We start from the raw sequence: 18025 nt of genomic DNA on the forward strand, positions 1-18025 counted from the left end.
GTGGTGCTGAGGAATCGAACCCAGGGCCTCAGGCATGCAAGGCAAGCCCTCTACCACTGAGCCACCTTCCCAGTCCCTCTTTTTTATTTTCTGTAAGACATCAGAAAGCATTTGCCAAAGGAATATGGTTATAACAGATAAAACACAAACACAAGAGACAGAGCAAAGGAAATGTGAACAAGATTAACCAGTAAGAACCTTGAAAAACAAAGTCAGCTTTTCTCTCAGAGAAAGGTGGAGATCCAGGCAAAGGCCAAGACATTTCTTCTGTATCAAGTGGATTAAAGATATTTGGTCAAGCAACTCTACAAACAACCCAGAAACCTCCCATTCGCCTGGTTTTTTGTTTTTGTTTTTGTTTTTTATTGGTCATGGGGCTTGAACTCTGGGCCTGGGCACTGTCCCTCAACTCTTCAGCTCAAAGCTAGTGATCTACCACTTGAGCCACAGTGCCACTTCTAGTACTTACTCTGCCACTGTGCCAGCCCTCCATGAGATTCTTATCTCCAGATATCACTGAAATGCTGGGAGTAGAGTTGTGGCTCAAGTGGTAGAGTGCTAGCCTTGAGTAGAAAAATCTCAGGACAGTATTCAGGCCCTAATTTCAAGCCCCCCCCCAAAAAAAAAGAAAAAGAAAGTGAAAGAAGGAAGGAAGGAAGGAAGGAAGGAAGGAAGGAAGGAAGGAAGGAAGGAAGAAAATTCCAATAAGTGTAAATCAACCTGGAAATTTAGAACAGAGTCAACAGTCCTTGTACTTGTTATATGCAAGTCAGCTTTCTTCATAGGTGCTCACTGGGATGAGACAAATACCTGTCAGATGTGATTATTAATTTTGTCAAGGTAGACTGCAGAGCAGGGAGGGGGGGAATGGGATTGTCTGAGAATTTGGGCCACATACTCACTCTTACCAGGTCTGAATCCTCTTCAGCACATGGTGAAATGAGGATCAATTCTCTGTCAGGATGGCAAGTGCCAGTACTTAGAGGAGCAGATCAGAAAATATGTACGAATGCAGTGTCTGTGATGTTTGATAGCTCAGGGGCTCCTGAGACACAGCTTGCCATTCTGCAGTTTTCTGGTGGTTAATTGGAGGTAAAAGTCTCATGGACTTTCCTGCCTGGGCTGGCTTTGAACTTCTAGCTACCACTAACACACTTTGTATATGGAAGTGAATTTTTTTATTACAGTTTAGAAGTGACTAGTAATAGTGGTTAGGCATGAATGAATAGAGAGAGAGATTGAAATGGCCATCTCCTTAGTTGCCTTTGCCTGAACAATTTTAATCCAGCAAGTGGTTCAGGTAAGATCCTTACACTTCAGCCAAAAAGCATTTTTTATGCTTATTTGAGTTGGTTTCCAACAAGATGACAGGGCCCTAACAAATGTACAAACTGTCCCTGCCAAAGATTACTGAAAAGATCAGGCTGTACAGTGTGCGTTGGCATGGGCACTGAGCCTTCAGAGGCTGATGTTTATGGAGAGACCTCTGAGAATGGGTGTAAGCATGCATGTGGATATGTATTTGGACATGTAAGGGACCTAAAAACAAAGCTGATGAGGTAAAAGAGATCAAAGTGCTGGAATGAGCAGGTAGGATACTCACCCTCTTTGGGAGCAAAAAGTCAAGAATACCTTCTGGGTTTGAAGAAGGTCGTTTGGCTCTGCCAAGAGATGCAAAGGGGTTTTGAGAAGAAAGAAAGAACCATCAGACTGAAGGCCAGAATTATGGCTTGGATGAGATGTGTTCTCCATAAACCATATGATGCAGGCTGGGTTCATTCCCATGGTGCTCTCCAATATAGGAGGCATTTAGGAGGTGCCTATGGCACTTGAAGTGGGTAATGGAGCCTAGTCCCTCTCTGTATCTCTCTTATCTACTACCCCAGCTCCTGTGAGATGAGTAGTTTAGTGCAGCTACCTCATCACAGGGCTGAAGGCAATCGAATCAGATGACGCTAAATTGCTGCTTCTGAAACTATGAGCCAAAGCTTTATTCCTCCCAAGTTATTTGGGATTGGGGAGGGGTAGGCTCGATCTACAAGTGAGGGCCAGTGTGTCTAGAGTGGAAGGCAGGATGTTGAGAAACCCACACTTGGATGGTATCTATTGCAATCAGAGTGTTCCCAGACACTGTGGGGATATATGCCGTAGCCACTGTCACCTGGCTGCGTAGGCATCCAGGGAAAGTGTCCAGGGTACAACCTTCATTCCAAAGGTAAGCTTAAAAACAGCCCATTAAACATTAGTCTATAGCCAGACACTGGTGGCTCACATCTACAATCCTAGCTACTCAGGAGGTTGAGATCTGAGGATCACAGTCCAGAGCAAGCCCAGACAGGAAAATCTGTGAGACTCTTATCTTCAATTAACCACCAGAAAACTAGAAGTGGAACTGTGGCTCAAGTGATTAAGTGCTGGGCTTGAGTGAAAGAGCTCAGAGCTCAAGAATAGCACTCATGCCCCGAGTTCAAGCCCTAGGACCAAAAAGAATTTTTTTTAGTCTGTGACAGAGGTTGACATGGTCTCCCCTGACCACCTGGTTAACATCAAACAAACAAGTTGATCAGCGTACTAACTCTTGTGTAAGTCTTCCTGGTAATTTCTATCCTTGTGCTGTGTGTGTCTTTAAGTACAGAAAGGGTCAAACTAGGGGTACAAAGCCATTTACTATTATATCATTCTATAAGAATCTTACCAGAGCTGTTTACATTTTTCTCTGTGTGGTTTCTTCAAGTACCGGAATACCATTTATTTGCCCCAGGGCAGTTAATCTTCTACAGGGGCATTGTTCTACTGTATGCAATTGTTCATGAGGAGCATGAAGGTTAATAAAAGAATACGGTACCTAAGCACTACTCATCAAGTCAACTGAATTGACAATGTTTATTTCTGAACTCCTTGCTCCTATTTCCCGTGTCTGCTTTCCCTATTCTATCCAGCTCCAAAACTTTATTTGCAATATCTAGTATATGTACTAGTCAAGCGGAAAGGTCAGATAATGTGATGTCAGGAAAATGAACCCTTAGCTATGTATTTTAATGTTTTTTTTTCATACATGTGTTTCTAACGCATTTATAAGATTATCTCTTTGTTGCTTTGTATGTCCCTCCCCCACAGTATAACCCCTGCTTTCACTATATTTGATGTCAGTATAACTTGTGGAGGAGATGGGGAAAAACCAGTTGTTTAAGGATACAGGTGGATCTGATGCAACAATGAGAAGTACAAGTTGTCATGTCCAAAACGAGCTTTACAACTTCGGTGCGGAGGGGGGGGGAGGGGAAGGGGGTGGGGGGGAGGGGGGAAGGAGAAGGATTGGGATGGGGGGGAGGGGGGAGGCTGGGAAGGGATGGGAAGGGTAAACAAAGGAGGAGGCTGCAATGCTTGGTAAGAAATGTACGCATTATCCTGCCCATGCAATTGTAACCCCTCTGTACAGTTTGTTCACAAATAAAATAAAATAAAATTTAAAAAAAAAAACCAGACCCCAGCCCCAGCCTGGTGGGCTTGCAGGGATGACCCGCTGAGCTCTTCTCAGGCTATCAGGAAACCCAGCTCCAGCAGCTGGCTGTCTCAACTGGTGCTGCTGAGCCTCTGTTTCTTGGTGCATGAGATGAGGGACATAGCTTGTACCTAGCAATCCACCCGACAGAGGGAGAATTCTTTCTGTGAGCTTTCAGGTCAGTGGCAAATGCATATGGGGGTGTAAGGGCAGAGTAAATATGTAATTGATGCTGAGACTTGATATTCAAAATCATCTGAACTCACAATTTCCTGTTGAAAATCAATCCTCTTAATATGTGTGTGTGTTTAAACTCATAAAAATGGTTTCAAACTCATCTCTATGTCTGTGCATCAAACACCAAGATGTCACTGCTTAGAATCTTTCTGCTGGGGCTAGAAAATGAAGAGGCTATGATTTATACCTTTTTTATTCATATGTGTATATGTGTGAGTGTATTATCTGTCTGTATATATGCAAGATATACTACTAAAGAGAACACATTTATTAAAAGTTAAACTTTTTGGCATCATTTCCAAATTTAAATAGTGAAAATAAAGACCAGAAAGGAAACTGCCTACCCTAAATGCATCATGTGAAAAAACAAGCATAGATGACAATGTAAATTTGTATCCAATTTCTCTTGTCTTATCACATTAGACCCATTTACAGTGGCAAAACCCTAAGGTACTGCTGCGAAAGAGCGGGCGATTCATTCCCAGGTGTGCTGCATGCAAATCACAGAGCCCAAAGCAAAGCCTGTCCTGGTGAGCCTTCCATGTTGATGAACAACAAATGGATGCCTCCCATTGGGGGTTGAGACGTCAGGTTACCTGACAGACCATCATTTCAGCAGTGGGAGAACCAACGTTTCTCCATTTGAATCATATTTCCTTCAGTCAAGTGGTACAGGATTGCTGGAAGAATAGGCAGATCTGAAACCCAGGGAAGATGAGCTGATTCAGAAAAATAGATCTGCAAGTGATTGTGACAGTCAGTAAAGAATCTGTCAGGCACGAAAGTGTTAAAAGTACTCAATTTGAAACCCAAACATACCCCACTACTTTTAACCAGTGTAGGTGATCCCAATTGACTTAAAAATGAATTGTGTATTTTATTATTTATTTATTTTTGTGTCAGTACTGGGGCTCAAACAAAGGACCTAGGCATTGCCCTTACCTTTTTCACTTAAGGTTAGTGCTTTACCACTTGAGCCAACCTCTACATTCAGCTTTTTGGTGGTTAATTGGACTTCCCAGGCTGGCTTCAAACTGTGATCCTCAGATCTCTTCCTCTTGAGTAGCTAAGATTACAGGCATAAGCCACTAGTGCCTGCCATTGCGTGTTTTATTTGTACCAGTCCCAGCAACAGCACAGGTACCTCATTATGGGAACTTTTATCAAGCAGATCATACAAATTGCTCATATGTCTGTTCTATTGTCTGTGAAATGAGATTTATTCTTCTCCTCTTCTGGAGCTAAGGGAATTTTCTCTTCTATGCTCTGGCATGAAGAACATGTCATTATATATTAGAGTCGGGACAGCCCTAACTTCCCCCACTTCCAAAGCCTTTATATACCTTCACTCCAAAGCAGACCTCATGTATGTTTTTCTACATAAGTTGAAGATACATAAACCTTACCTGGTATTTATCAAATAGTATTTTCTTAATTTCTTCTCTTGAATGAATTTCATGATGGAGAGGACTTCAGTAGATAAGTAGCTTGGTTGAATTCATGTGCACCATCATAGGATGTATCAACTAACTTAAAACTTTTGATAGAAGCCTTTGGATCAAACACATTAGCTTGCCTTAGTTCAGTGTTGTTGTTGTGGTGGTTGCTTTGGGGTTTCCTTTTTCTTGTGAATGCCTGAACTAGGGCTGGAGGTCAAGGGCACTGTCCCTTTCATTCAAGGCTGGTGCTCTACCACTTGAGCCACAGCTCCCCTTCTGGCTTTTTGATAATTACTTGGAAATATGTCTCACAGACTTTCCTGCTTGACCTGGCTTTGAAATTTGAAATGTGATCATCAAGTCTCAGCTTCCTTAATAGCTAGGATTATGGGTGTGAGCCACTGGTACTTGACTGCCAGTTCATTTTTTTTGGGGGGGTGGTAATTGTGGGGCTTGAACTCAGGGCCTGAGTACTATGTCTGAGCTTTTGTGCTTCAGACTAATGCTCTACCACTTCAAGCCACAGCTCTACTTTTGGCTTTTTGGTGTTTAATTAGAGATAAGTAACTCACGGACTTCTCTGCCTAGGTTGGCTTTGAACTGCAGTCCTTATATCTCAGCCTCCTGATTAGCTAACATTACAGGTATGAGCCCCTGCACCCGCAGGCTTCCTTTTTTTTGCCGGTCTTGGGCTTGAATTCTGGGCCTGGGCACTGTCCCTGAGTCTCTTTTGCTCAAGGCTAGGGCTCTACTACTTGAGCCACATCACTACTTCCGACTTTTTTTCTAAGGAGTTTATTGGTGATGAGTCTCATAGACTTTCCTGCCTAAGATGGCTTCAAACTATGATCCTCAGATCTCAGCCTCCTAAGTAGCTAGGATGATGGGTGTGAGCCACTGTCATACAGCACTTTTTCATTCTTAAACAGACAAACTGCAAGGCTGACTAACCTCTTCTACATTGTTTCTCTGAGAAATCCACAATGAAATTGTGTAGGCCTTGTCTTCTGTTTCTTTGGAGTGTAACTACAAATGGAACCAACTTGCTGTCACCCAAAAGTAGTGCTTGTAAGAGCCTCTATGTCATATTTGTCACACAAGCACAATGATGATTGGCTGGTTTGAAAGTTCTGAGGCACTGCTGACTTTCCTTTCCTCCTCCTGTTTCATTTCCTCCTTACTGTTTCCACAGTAACTAGCATATTATTTGGAGATGCTCTGTTATAAAGTTTGAGACTCTGTTGTACAGATGTAATGGCTCCCAGTATTGAAAGGTGGTTTACTAATACCTTGATATCACATGTACTTCTATATTCATCTGCTAACATTTTTTGGGGTCACTTGTGAGATCTGGCCTTTGGGAGGAATGATCAAGAACACCATACTGGCCCACTGCAAGTGGGATTACTGCAAGTCCTTTTTTTCCCCTTCATTCCAGTCCTGTGGCTTGAACTCAGGTCTTACCACTGTCCCTGAGCTTTTATGCTCAAGGCTAGCACTCTTGTCACTTGAGCCACAGCTCTACTTCTGGGATTTTGTAGCTAATAAATAAGAGTCCCATGGATTTTCCTGCCCAGGCTGGCTCCCAAGTAGCTAGATCTCAGCCTCCCAAATAGCTAGAATTACAGGCATGAGCTACCAGAGCCTGGCTGCCTCCAAGTTCCTAATGAGCTTGACCTTCCAAATTTCCTGTTGACAACAGTGTGGTCCTGTGGTCATTTGTTGTCTCCTCATTTCCTCCTCCCCAAGGGCCCAGGCCTGGGTACAGCGGCTCTTCTTCCTGGGAGAGGCTCTGCAGAGGGTGATATGACTGACTCCTTCTCTCCAGGTGGCAGCAAATGTTGCAATCACCTTGCTCACACAGGGCCTATGATGTCCTCAGGTAGGTGGTAGGCCGGAAGTGTGGAGCTGGCATGAATCTCCATGTAGTCTGGGCCAATTATCTTTCTAAGGGTGTTGTAGATATGGTTACCTTCTCCTGTATAATGCATAATCTGCCATTCAGGTTTGCTTTGCAATTTCCTGAGTGCACTTGCTGTAAGGGGTCTGGCTTGGACCCCTTAGGTAACTAAATTCATACCTAAAGGCCACATCTTTATGTTCTGTGATGCTAGAACATGTGCCTTTCTACTGTATAGCATCTTTTTCTTTCAATTTTATTGTAAATAGTACAAAGAGGTTACAATTCCATAAGTAAGGTTATGAGCACAATGCTTTTCAATATCACCCCTTTTCTACCATTCTCCCCATTTTTCTCTGGCCTATCCCTACACTTAGGTTACAAAGTTCAATTTTTATATACTGTATATTGGTTATAATCACATTTGTTCACCTTTCCTCAATCTATTCATATCATAGTCAATAAAATAATGGCAGAAAAAAATCCCTAACCTCAAGTAGAGAAGGTCATGCATGTGAAGCAGGCTTATAGAACACCAAACAGGCATGGTCAGAGAAGAAACATGACTTGACATATTATGGTGTAAATACTAAATACTAAATATGCAGAATAAAGAACATTGAAAGCAAGAGAGTCAGCAAGTAACTTACAATGGCAAGCCTTTTGAATAACAGAAGATTTGAAGGGCATGGAAGGCTGTAATTCAAGCCCTGAGGAATAACAATTGCCAACCTAAAGAAGTGAAAAACAGGGAAGTTATCCTTCATAATTGAGGGAGAAAAGAAAACCTTCCATGAATAACAAAAGCTAAAGATACTCATGACTATTAAATCAGCACTGTAAAAGATACTAAGAGAAATCCTATCCACAGAAGAAAAAGCAAAACAAAACAGGAAAATACAGGAAATGTTAAACCTTACCAGATTAGCATAGCAGGAAAGAAGCAAGTACCATAAAAACAATAAAATGACAAGAAATGGGAAATATATTTCAATACAATATTTAATGTTAATATTTTAAAATCTTTGATCAAAAGACGCAGAATGACAAGTCAACCATATATTGCCTACAAAAAACACATCTCTCTGACAAATACAGGCTTGGGTAAAAAGATAAGGATCTAAGCAAATGGATGCCAAAAGCAGGTAGGAACAATTATACTTCCATCTGAAAAAATAGATTTCAAAATAAATTAATCTGAAGAGACAAAAGCCACTTAATAAAGTGAATGATTCACAAGGGGGAAATTACAGTTGTTAATGTATATGCACCAAAAAACAGTGCATTCAAGTTCATTAAACAAATACTTCTGGTAAGTCCAGAAGCATTGACAGATCTCAGTACAATAATAATGGAAGACTTCACTACCTCAGCCTCACCAATAGAAAGGTCATCCAAACAAAAATATCAATAGAAAAACTTCAGAACTAAGTGACCCCAAATGGACTCAGCAGACATCTAGTGTTTTCTTCTGAAGTGGCATAGCACACTCTGAGCAGTCCATTGAGTGTCTCCAAAGGGGATCATACTTGCTGGGTGCTGGTGGCTCATAACTGTAATCCTAGCTACTCAGGAGGTGGAGATATGAGGATGGAGGTTCAAAGCCAGCCCAGGCAGGAACATCTGTGAGATTCTTATCTCCAATAAACCACCAGAAAACCGGAAGTGGCACTGTGGCTCAACTGGTAGAAAACTAGCCTTGAGCTGAAGAGCTGAGGGACAGCGCCCAAGCCCAGAGTCCAAGCCCCATAACTAGAACATAAACAAAACCAAAACAAACAAGAAAAGGGTCATACTCTAGAACACATATGTTTCAGCAAATACTATAAACTCCCACTATAATTGAATTAAACTCTTAATTCAACAGCAAAAAATACTATACAAAGTATTCAAACACATTATTGAATGACAAATGCATCACTGAAGAAATAAAGGAACAATCAAAAAAGTTCTTTTTTTTTTTTGCCGGTCATGGGGCCTGAACTCAGCCTGGGCGCTGTCCCTCAGCTCTTCAGCTCAAGGCTAGCGCCCACAGCTCCACTACTGGCTTTTTCTACTTATGTAGTTGGTGCTGAGGAATAGAACCCAGGGCCTCATGCATGCAAGGCAAGCACTCTACCACGGAGCCACCTTCCCAACCCCTCAAAAAAGTTCTTGAATCCAATAAAAATGAAAAGACTGTTTCTTCTACAATAAAAAGCACAGTATCATTGTTGTTCTGAGGTGATTTTTTTCAGTACTGAGATTTGTATGTGGGGCCTTGTGCTTGCTAGGCTTTTCCTTTGCCACTAGAGCCAGGCCTCCAGCCCTGCTATGATTCTTGACAGGATCTCTCAAACTATTCTCTCAAAACTGACTTGTGCTTAACTTGTTCTGTGATTTTTGATGCCTTTTGTTTTTTTGTTGTTACTGATTTTCTTTTGTGATCTGTGCTGGTCTAGTTCCTGGGCTGGTAGAAACTTCACCTTCAGACCTACTTGTGAGAATTTACTGGAGGTCTTTATACATGACAGTTGAGAATAACATCTGGATCCACTCATTTTCTACTCCATCTTTTCTTTCCATTACAGAAAACTCTCCTAGGCAGTCTTGTCCTCAGCACCTTTATGATTTCATGCAATGTACATTGCTATTTTATATCCAGTATAGTATCTGTAATGTGACAGTATGGTGGTAAGTCCTAGCTTTTCTCTGTGTATTATTTTAGGATATGTTATCGTATTAAACCAGTAGGGCTTTTGGCCCTTTAGTCTACCTGGAAAGTATGATAGGGGCAAATATGGAAATGGAGTAAAAAGGACTTCAATTATCCGATCTATACCATAGTCTCAATTCTAACTATGAGAAATGCCTAGAGAACTTTTAAATTTTATCAGTGATAAGGCTCCATCTAAGACCAGAGGTATCAGACTTTCTGGGGTTGGAGCCATGAATTTAAAAGTTCCTTATTGACTCTCCTCTCATGCAGCTAGGGTTGAGAACCATGGTTTACTAGCTTTAATGCCCAAGCTCTGGTCAAAGTGCAGCTTCTGAAAAGCATATCTGAAAGCAGTTAAAGGAGGTCAATGTTCAGGGCCAACCCAGGAGATCTGATGCTGTCAGGCCTTCGAGCCCTTCCCCCACTCTCTCCCAGTTTTGATCATTTTGGCACTGGGAATTGAAATTGGGGCTTGCTAAACACATACTCTACCACTGAGCTATAGCACCAGCCCACAATGTTGTCTAAGTAACTCATTTCATGTGTGCACCCAGGACGGGAAGCCACTTCATTGCAAAGTAAAAGGAAGTGGAGGAATCTTCCAAATTAAAGAGGAGGACTCTATTTATTCTTGAAATGTGTGTTCTGAAATACAATCTCAAGGATTCAAGCATGCTATTAGAAACGTTATCAAGCTGTCCTCTGGTAGCTCATTCCTGTAATCCTAGCTACTTAGGAGGCTGAGATCTCAGGATCTTGGATCAAAGCCAGCCCAGGCCAGGAAGTCCAAGACTCTAATTTCCAATTAACTAAAAAAAGCCAGAAGTGGAGCTGTGGCTCAAGTGGTAGGGCACACTAGCCTTGAGTACAAAAGCTCAGGGACAATGCCAAGGCCCCAAGTTCATATCCCAGGACTAGCACAAAAGAAGAAAAGAAAAAAATATCAATGTTATGGAATGCATTGGGATTCAACCAGGGTGAATATAGAAACATTTTCTTGGATATCTGTAAAATCATCAATATTTTCCTGTGGTAGGTACTGGCCCCAATTCTTGGAGCATGACATTAGGTCTCTGCTGTTGAAGCCTGTGTGTTGTTTCAGTATGCAGTAACCAGATGTGAACTGAACTCAATTTGGGAGACAGAGAAATGTGAGAAGTGTTTTTGCATACCAAGTGGAATTCAATGCTGCAACAAGTAAGTCTCAGGCCAGTGGTATGGGATGGAGGGGGGGTAGGGGGGGTGGGGGGGGTAGCCATTTCTAAAGTGCAACTGCCCCCTCTCAAAATCCCCTTTCCTCAGATTATGTTTTCTTTTGTATTTTGAAACAGGGGTCTATGTTGCCCAAGCTGGTCTTGAATTCCTGGGTTCAAGTGATCCTTGCCAGTAGCTGGGACTACAGGTTATGTGCCAGACTGGGTTTTCTTTATCAAATTCACAGCCCTTGATACTAAGGTTTGTACTTGCTAGACAAGTGCTCTACCACTTGAGCCACATGGCCAGTCTTTTTTTTGTTTTTTTTTTTTAGGTTATTTTTTCAGATAGGGTCTCTTTTATGCAGGCTAGCCTTAAAACAAGATCTTCCTACCTATGCCTCCTGCGTACCTAGGTTAATAGGTTTGTACCACCAGGCACAGCTTATTTGTTGAGATGGGGTTTTTGCTAAGTTTGTGACTGGACTAGCCTCAAACCATAACTCACCTGATCTCCATTCCCTGAGTAGCTGGGTTTATAGGCTTAAGCTAGGTAAGAGGCTAGGTAGAGTAGTGTAGACAGTGAAAATGAGCAAGGTACAGACAACTTTCAATACACACACAAACACACATCTCCTGGTTTTCCAGTCACATACCCAGCCTCTCCTGTTATCAACACCCCTGCTACAGGGCACATTTTTAATAGGGAATGAATCCACACCAATCTTTATTGACATTGTCCAGTATAGAGTACACATGAGCATTCACTCAATGCTGTGGGGGATCCTGGTGTCCGGATAGTTTTCAGTAGTATTCCTTCAGGTACAATAGATCAATTTTCCATGGTAAGTATTGTGTATTTGGCTCTGTGGCATGAAGTTCATTCCTGTCATTGGCAGCCATCAGCACCACTTTTCATCTTGTGAAAATGCAGCTCTGGAGCTGGAGTTCAAGACTAGTGTTTGCACAGCATAGTGAGAATCCCACCTCAATAATCTCAAAAAAACAGATGGACATTGGTGGCCTACAAAAGCCTATAATCCTACTCAGGATACTGAGATGTGAGGATCATAGTTAAAAGTCAGCCTGAGCAGGAAAGTCTGAGCAAATCTTATCTCCAGTTAACCACGCAAAAAACTAAAAGTGGAGCTGTGACTTAAGTAGTAGAACACCATCCTTGAGAGTATAATAAAGGTCAGGGACAGCACCCAGACCCTGAGTTTCAAGCCCCAGGCTTAGCACCAAAAAAACAAAAACAAAAACAAGGGGCTGGGAAGGTGGCTCAGTGGTAGAGCGCTTGCCTTGCATGCATGAGGCCCTGGGTTCGATTCCTCAGCACCACATAAGCAAAAAGAAAAAAGCCGGAAGTGTCGCAGTAGCTCAAGTGGTAGAGCGCTAGCCTTGAGCTGAAGAGCTGAGGGACTGCGCCCAGGCCCAGAGTTCAGGCTCCACGACTGGACCCCCCCAAAAAACAAAAACAAAAAACAAAAAAACAAGACATCGCAAAAATAAAACAAAACAAAAATAACCCATCAGGGCATGACAACATTCCTAGCACTCTAGAGGCTAGAACTAGAGAATGATGAATTTGAGGCCAGCCAGGGTACATATCAAGACCTTGTCTTAAAAACATAATCTTAAGCAAACTAACCTGGAAAACAAGAACCCAAAGCTTAGCCCAAAGTTGGTACCCATCAATCATTCCCTAGAGCGTTTTCCCATCAGTCCCTGGCAAATGCCATTCTCCATTCTATTTCTATGAATGGGAGTACTGTAGGAAGCTCCCATAGTGAAATCGAATAGTATTTGTCCTTTGGAGAGCAGTGTCCTACACTAAGCACAATGTCCTTAAGATTTGTGCATTTACAATCTACCAGAATTTGCTTCCTTTTCCAGGACTTTAATACTCCTTTTTATGTATATGCCATTGATGCTACATATTCATCTCTTGATGGACACTTTGAACTGCTACTGACTCAGTTTTATGTATTTTTATGCCTGGTGATACTGAGGTTTGAACTCAGAGCCTTGCACCTGCTAGGCAGATGCTATACCACTTGAGCCATGCCTCTAGACTTTTCTGCTTCATTATTTGTTTAATAGTATTGCACTTTTCCCTAGAATGTGAGTCTCCTATTTATGCTTCTTGTATAGCTGAGAAGACAGTTGTATGCATGTCACCTCAGCTTTTTATTGCTTGAGACAGAGTCCCACCAACCTTTAACTTCAAACCTCCTGATCTTAGCTTCCTGAGTAGCTGAGACTACAGGATGAACCAACAGACCTGCCTCATTTTTGTTTCTGAAATTTGGTCAGTATCATTACTCTTAAAGACTTATATTCAAATAAATATCTAAATGTTTATTAATGCTGTTCTAGAAGTTGTCCTGGTGGTCACCCTAGCCTTGATCTTGGAGCTTTCTTTTTTTTTTTTGTCGGTTGTGGGGCTTGAACTCTGGGCCTGGGCACTGTCCCTCAGCTCTTCAGCTCAAGGCGAGCGCTCTACCACTTGAGCTACAGCGCCACTTCCGGTTTTCTGGTGGTTAATTGGAGATAGGAGTCTCACGGTCTCTCCTGCCCGGGCTGGCTTTGAACCACGATCCTCAGATCTCAGCCTCCTGAGTAGCTAGGATTACAGGCGTGAGCCACCAACGCCCGGCTGATCTTGGAGCTTTCTAAGAACAGGAAAGATCTGAGCACAGGCAGAGGGAAGAGCTGAGAGGTGCACTTGATGACATGCCATGTGCTTACTGCTTTACTGTCCTCATGATGGCCCAAAGGTCATGTAAGTGTTCTCTGCTGGGTTGCTAGTAGAGGTGAAAGGTGTCTATGAGCAGGTGGGACACAGAGCACCTGAAGACACACCCGCCGCAGCCATCTCTTTCCCAGCATCTCCAAATGTACCTGATGTCTCCCTGTCATTTAGCCTTGGTCGTGGTGCTTTGTGAGTACAAGAATGGTTTTATGCTTGTTTTGGCTGTGCTGGGGTTGTGGTGCAGGGCCCTCACTAGTTAGCAAGTGCTCTGCCACTGAGCTACACCCCCAGGCCAGCAGGAACAGTTTGGGCAACAGCAGCACTGTGTCAGGTAGCACTTCCCAAATTTGCCTCTCAGAGTAAGCATGTGACTCATCAGAAGGCTGATTCCTATCAAGCACAAATGTCCAGGGTTCTGCCCACAGTGTAGAGCAGGCCTCACAGCAAATGGTCAGAGAAGGAAGGATGCAACCTGGAAGACTTGTAGGGCAGGCTTCCTGGAGTAGGCTCCTAGGCCGTGCATTGGCCTGGTATAAGTCAATCTTGATTTTTGTATCTCTGGGTGTTTGACCTAGTCTTTGCAGCAAAAGCCATTGTGACCTGGATCTACATCAGGTTAAGAGTTGCTGGACCATGAGACCTTCTTCTCGGCTTCCCTTGGATCTACAATAGAACAGAACCAGGAGTGCTATTGGCAGAGAAGCAGAAAGAGCCTCGGGGCTGAGGCTGGGTTGGAATCTCTATTCCTTGTACATTAGCTATATGTGCTTCGGTATGTTTCTGATTTTCCCCAATGTATAATAAGGATAACCTGGTGGACATGAGAATGAAATAAGATGGTGCACATATACTCATGAAGCCAGAAAAACCACTAGCACCATCTCTATGCCTACGACAACCTTGAATGTGGTCAAGGCTCAAAGTATATCTTTCCTTCTGTTCTGTCATTTGTCTGTGACAAGTCTGGGAAATATGTTTGTTTTTTCCTACTGTTCTTAAGCAACTCTTTCTCTGAAATTGCCACTCAATTAGGTAAAAGGCCAAGGTCATCCAGCCTGCAGTTCTGGAATCTGATTACTGTTTGCCTGTAATGTTTGCTCTGAGGCTCTCTGTTTCATCTGCAAGGCTAGATATGGATTGATTTTTAAAAATGCATCCAAGCCAGTACCGGTGGTTAATACTCTCATCCTTGCTTCTCAGGGAGCTGAAATGTGGAGAATCTAAATTTAAGGTTAGTCTAGCTAGAAAAGTTAGGTAGATACCATACCCAAAATAATCAGAAAAAAGTAAGACTAGAGGTTTACACATGGTAGGATGCCAGTCTGATAAGTATGAGGCCCTGAATTTAAACTGAGTACCACCAAGAAAAAAAATAATAAGAAGCAATGCATCTAGTAATATGTCCCACATTAGATGGCAGAATTATGTAATTTTATTTCCTACCAGAAACTTGGTAATTAGGCATTCCTTCAATAACCACTACTTTGAACATTTGTATTAGAATAAATGTGTATTATATACAATTTTTATTTTAAACAGTTTGAAATATACTACTTGGTTTATGAGGTTCATTACATTTCCAAAACGTTAATGATCCCAAACCAACCCATGCATTCTTTAAGCAATAATTCCATTATTCTTCCCTGACCTGGTAACCTTTAACTTGTTTTCTGCAATATAAAATTTCCATTCTAGATATTACTATCTATCTGTCTGTCTATCTATCTATCTATCTACTTACCTACTTTTGTGCTGGTCCGGGGGCTTAAACTCAGGGCCTAGGTGCTGTCCCTGAGCTCTTCTGCTCAAGGCTAGAGTTCTATCACTTGAGATACAGCTCCACTTCTGGCTTTTTGCTAAGTAACGGGAGATTTAGTCTCATGGACCTTCCTGCCTAGGCTGGCTTTGAATTGCAACCCTCAGATCTTGGCTTTGTGAGCAGGTAGGATTGCAAGCATGAGCTACTGGCACCTGGCTCCTATAAATCAAATCACAATATTTGTCTTTTTTGCCTGTGGCTCATTCACTCATCACATTTTCAGTATTCATCATGCTGAACATGATATTATTCATTCCTTTCCTTCCTGGAATACTATACCATGTGATTTTAAGGTCACATTAATCCATTAATTTGTTGATATGTGGGCTGCTTTACTTTTGGTTTAGAGATACTATAGCAATGAACATTACAATTACAATACCACTGCCCACTAAACCTGTAACTTTTATTCTATTTTTTTCATTTCTGTACCTTTTTCTTCTTTTAGATAGTGGACATCAAACCTTATGTTGCAATTTTTGGTTTGATTTTTTTTTATTTAATTTCATTTAGCATTTATACTATTCTATCTCATCAAAATCCTTCAAAGTACTATGTACTTCAACTTAATCATTCCTTAATCTTAAATCAAAGCCTGAGAGCCAATGACACAATTCCATAGTTTGCTTGCATTTACTATGCCAATGAGTCTGTGCTGTGCCCAGTCCTCTGAGTTCAGTGCTCAGTACCCTAGTTGGCCATAATAGACTTTTCACCATCTTCCTTTTTTGCCCCATCAACAGCTGAAAATCCAGGTGTGCTGGGGGCCAGACAAAGGACAGAAGAGTGACACTGGTCTAGAACAGCTTTGGAAAATATTCTGAAATGTCCTTTGTTACAATATAGGCCAATAAATCTTTCTTTTGAAAAAAATGATCTCAAAGGGCACCAAGATGGCTTCTTCTATACACTTGGGGCAGAACAATTTACACCCAGAGCCTGTGGATGGCATCAAGGGGAAATGAACCCTAAAATTCCTTGTGTCACTGAATGCATAGCTGTATTTCCCCACTTCCACCAGCTTCTCCCTGGGCTCCTTGCTCTGGTCTAGGGTGCATCTTCGCTTCTGTTGGTTGAATTAACTTCTCTTCTAAAGGACGAGGCCTGGGACAACTTTTGCCCTCCTACTTCTAGCAGCATTATTGTGACCACTTCTTGATCAGGAAGGTTGGGAAGACCCTGTCTAGAAAAGTTCCCAGTACCAGAGTAGCCCAGGCCAGTCCCTGCCCCTGTTAGCACTTCCTTCCTGCTGTGTGTATGGGAATGCAGGAAGTGTGGTAGGGATGGTCTGTGTGACTATAGTACAGACAGGTCAGGAACTTGGAGCCCACATTTTCAGGCTGCTAAAGAAATGCTTTTAGGTTGATAAGGGGAACCTCAGCCTGCTGGTGTGTGGACTGCTTTCTACATAGAGCTGTCTGGACAGAGAGGGTGAGGTGGTGCATGTCCTTTGCCTTCTAACAGGTCTTGTTTCAATGACAGAGTTCCTGTGCCTGTGCATTATGACCGAAGCAACTACAAGACAATCTTCCATCAAGAGTACTGCACCTATAGTGTGGTGGAATGAGGTGACCCAGAAAATACATGCGTTGTTTATAGCTGGGTATTGTAATGGGCTTGGGCTCAGTGCTCCCAGCTCCCAGCTGAGGGTGTCTTGGACCTCCTAGGATAGGCCTCCTCTTCCTATAGTCTGATTGTGTAGCACTACTGACTTAAAAAAAAAAAACCCAAACTTTTGGACCATCTTGAAAATATGTGTAAAGTTACCAGTCTTGCACTAATTTAATGCTCATTATGAAGCCTATTTATCTTTCTAGGAGGAGTCAAAAATAGATACAAGGAAAAGTATTAGTATTTTTCCTACTCTCCCATAATTCATTGTTTGTCCTGTCTCTGGAGAGCACAGTCACTTTGGATGGGCTAATGATGTGCTATGTCCTGCTTTCTTTCTGATGCATGATGAAAATGTCTCAAGATGAAATTGTATCTCTTGAGATACTTGTAGTTACCTTTCCTTCCTCTTCCTCAGGGAATGTTCTTTTTGCTGTGTCCCTAAAACTTGTTATGTTTGCTTGAGTTTAGAGGTCAGAGCAAGATAGGCTGAAAAATGCCCCACCATCCCCTGACCTCATGCAGCCTGACAGGACAGTCAAAGATTAGGGCTCTGTCTGTGGGGGATTAGCCTGGCTGCCAGGCTGCAATATTTACTAATATTTATTAAGAGCTGCTTTCTCCAGGTTGATTGACAGAGCAGGGCCTAGATATACATATGAGTCATATCACAAGCAAACACAGCTATCTGCTAAACAGTCAATGGGCAAGTGATTTCCCATGCCCTCAACCCTATGTGTTCAAACAATATGTGTGGGTTTTTTTTTTTTTTTGGTCCAGTCATGGGGCCTGAACTCTGGGCCTGGGCGCTGTCCCTCAGCTCTTCAGCTCAAGGCTAGCGCTCTACCACTTGAGCTACCGCGACACTTCC

The 18025-nt window shown here is 42.3% G+C and overlaps 2 long non-coding RNA genes across 2 annotated transcripts in view; both read left to right on the forward strand.

Annotated features, from left to right (window-relative positions):
- LOC106001036 overlaps positions 1 to 13386 on the forward strand; it is a 26591-nt gene extending 13205 nt beyond the window's left edge. The window contains exons 2-3 of the long non-coding RNA XR_001175824.1: positions 10879 to 10973; positions 13215 to 13386. This is a non-coding gene — a long non-coding RNA (uncharacterized LOC106001036). The remainder of the gene's footprint in view (positions 1 to 10878; positions 10974 to 13214) is intronic.
- A 441-nt stretch (positions 13387 to 13827) lies between these two features.
- Positions 13828 to 17178, forward strand: LOC106001037. Its single transcript, XR_001175825.1, has 3 exons — positions 13828 to 13913; positions 14300 to 14496; positions 17026 to 17178. It is a non-coding gene; the product is annotated as an uncharacterized LOC106001037 (long non-coding RNA).
- The last annotated feature ends 847 nt before the right edge of the window (positions 17179 to 18025 follow it).

This window comes from Dipodomys ordii, unplaced genomic scaffold (assembly GCF_000151885.1).
Source record: "Dipodomys ordii isolate 6190 unplaced genomic scaffold, Dord_2.0 Scaffold259, whole genome shotgun sequence".
In the NCBI taxonomy this organism is placed as follows: Eukaryota; Metazoa; Chordata; class Mammalia; order Rodentia; family Heteromyidae; genus Dipodomys; species Dipodomys ordii.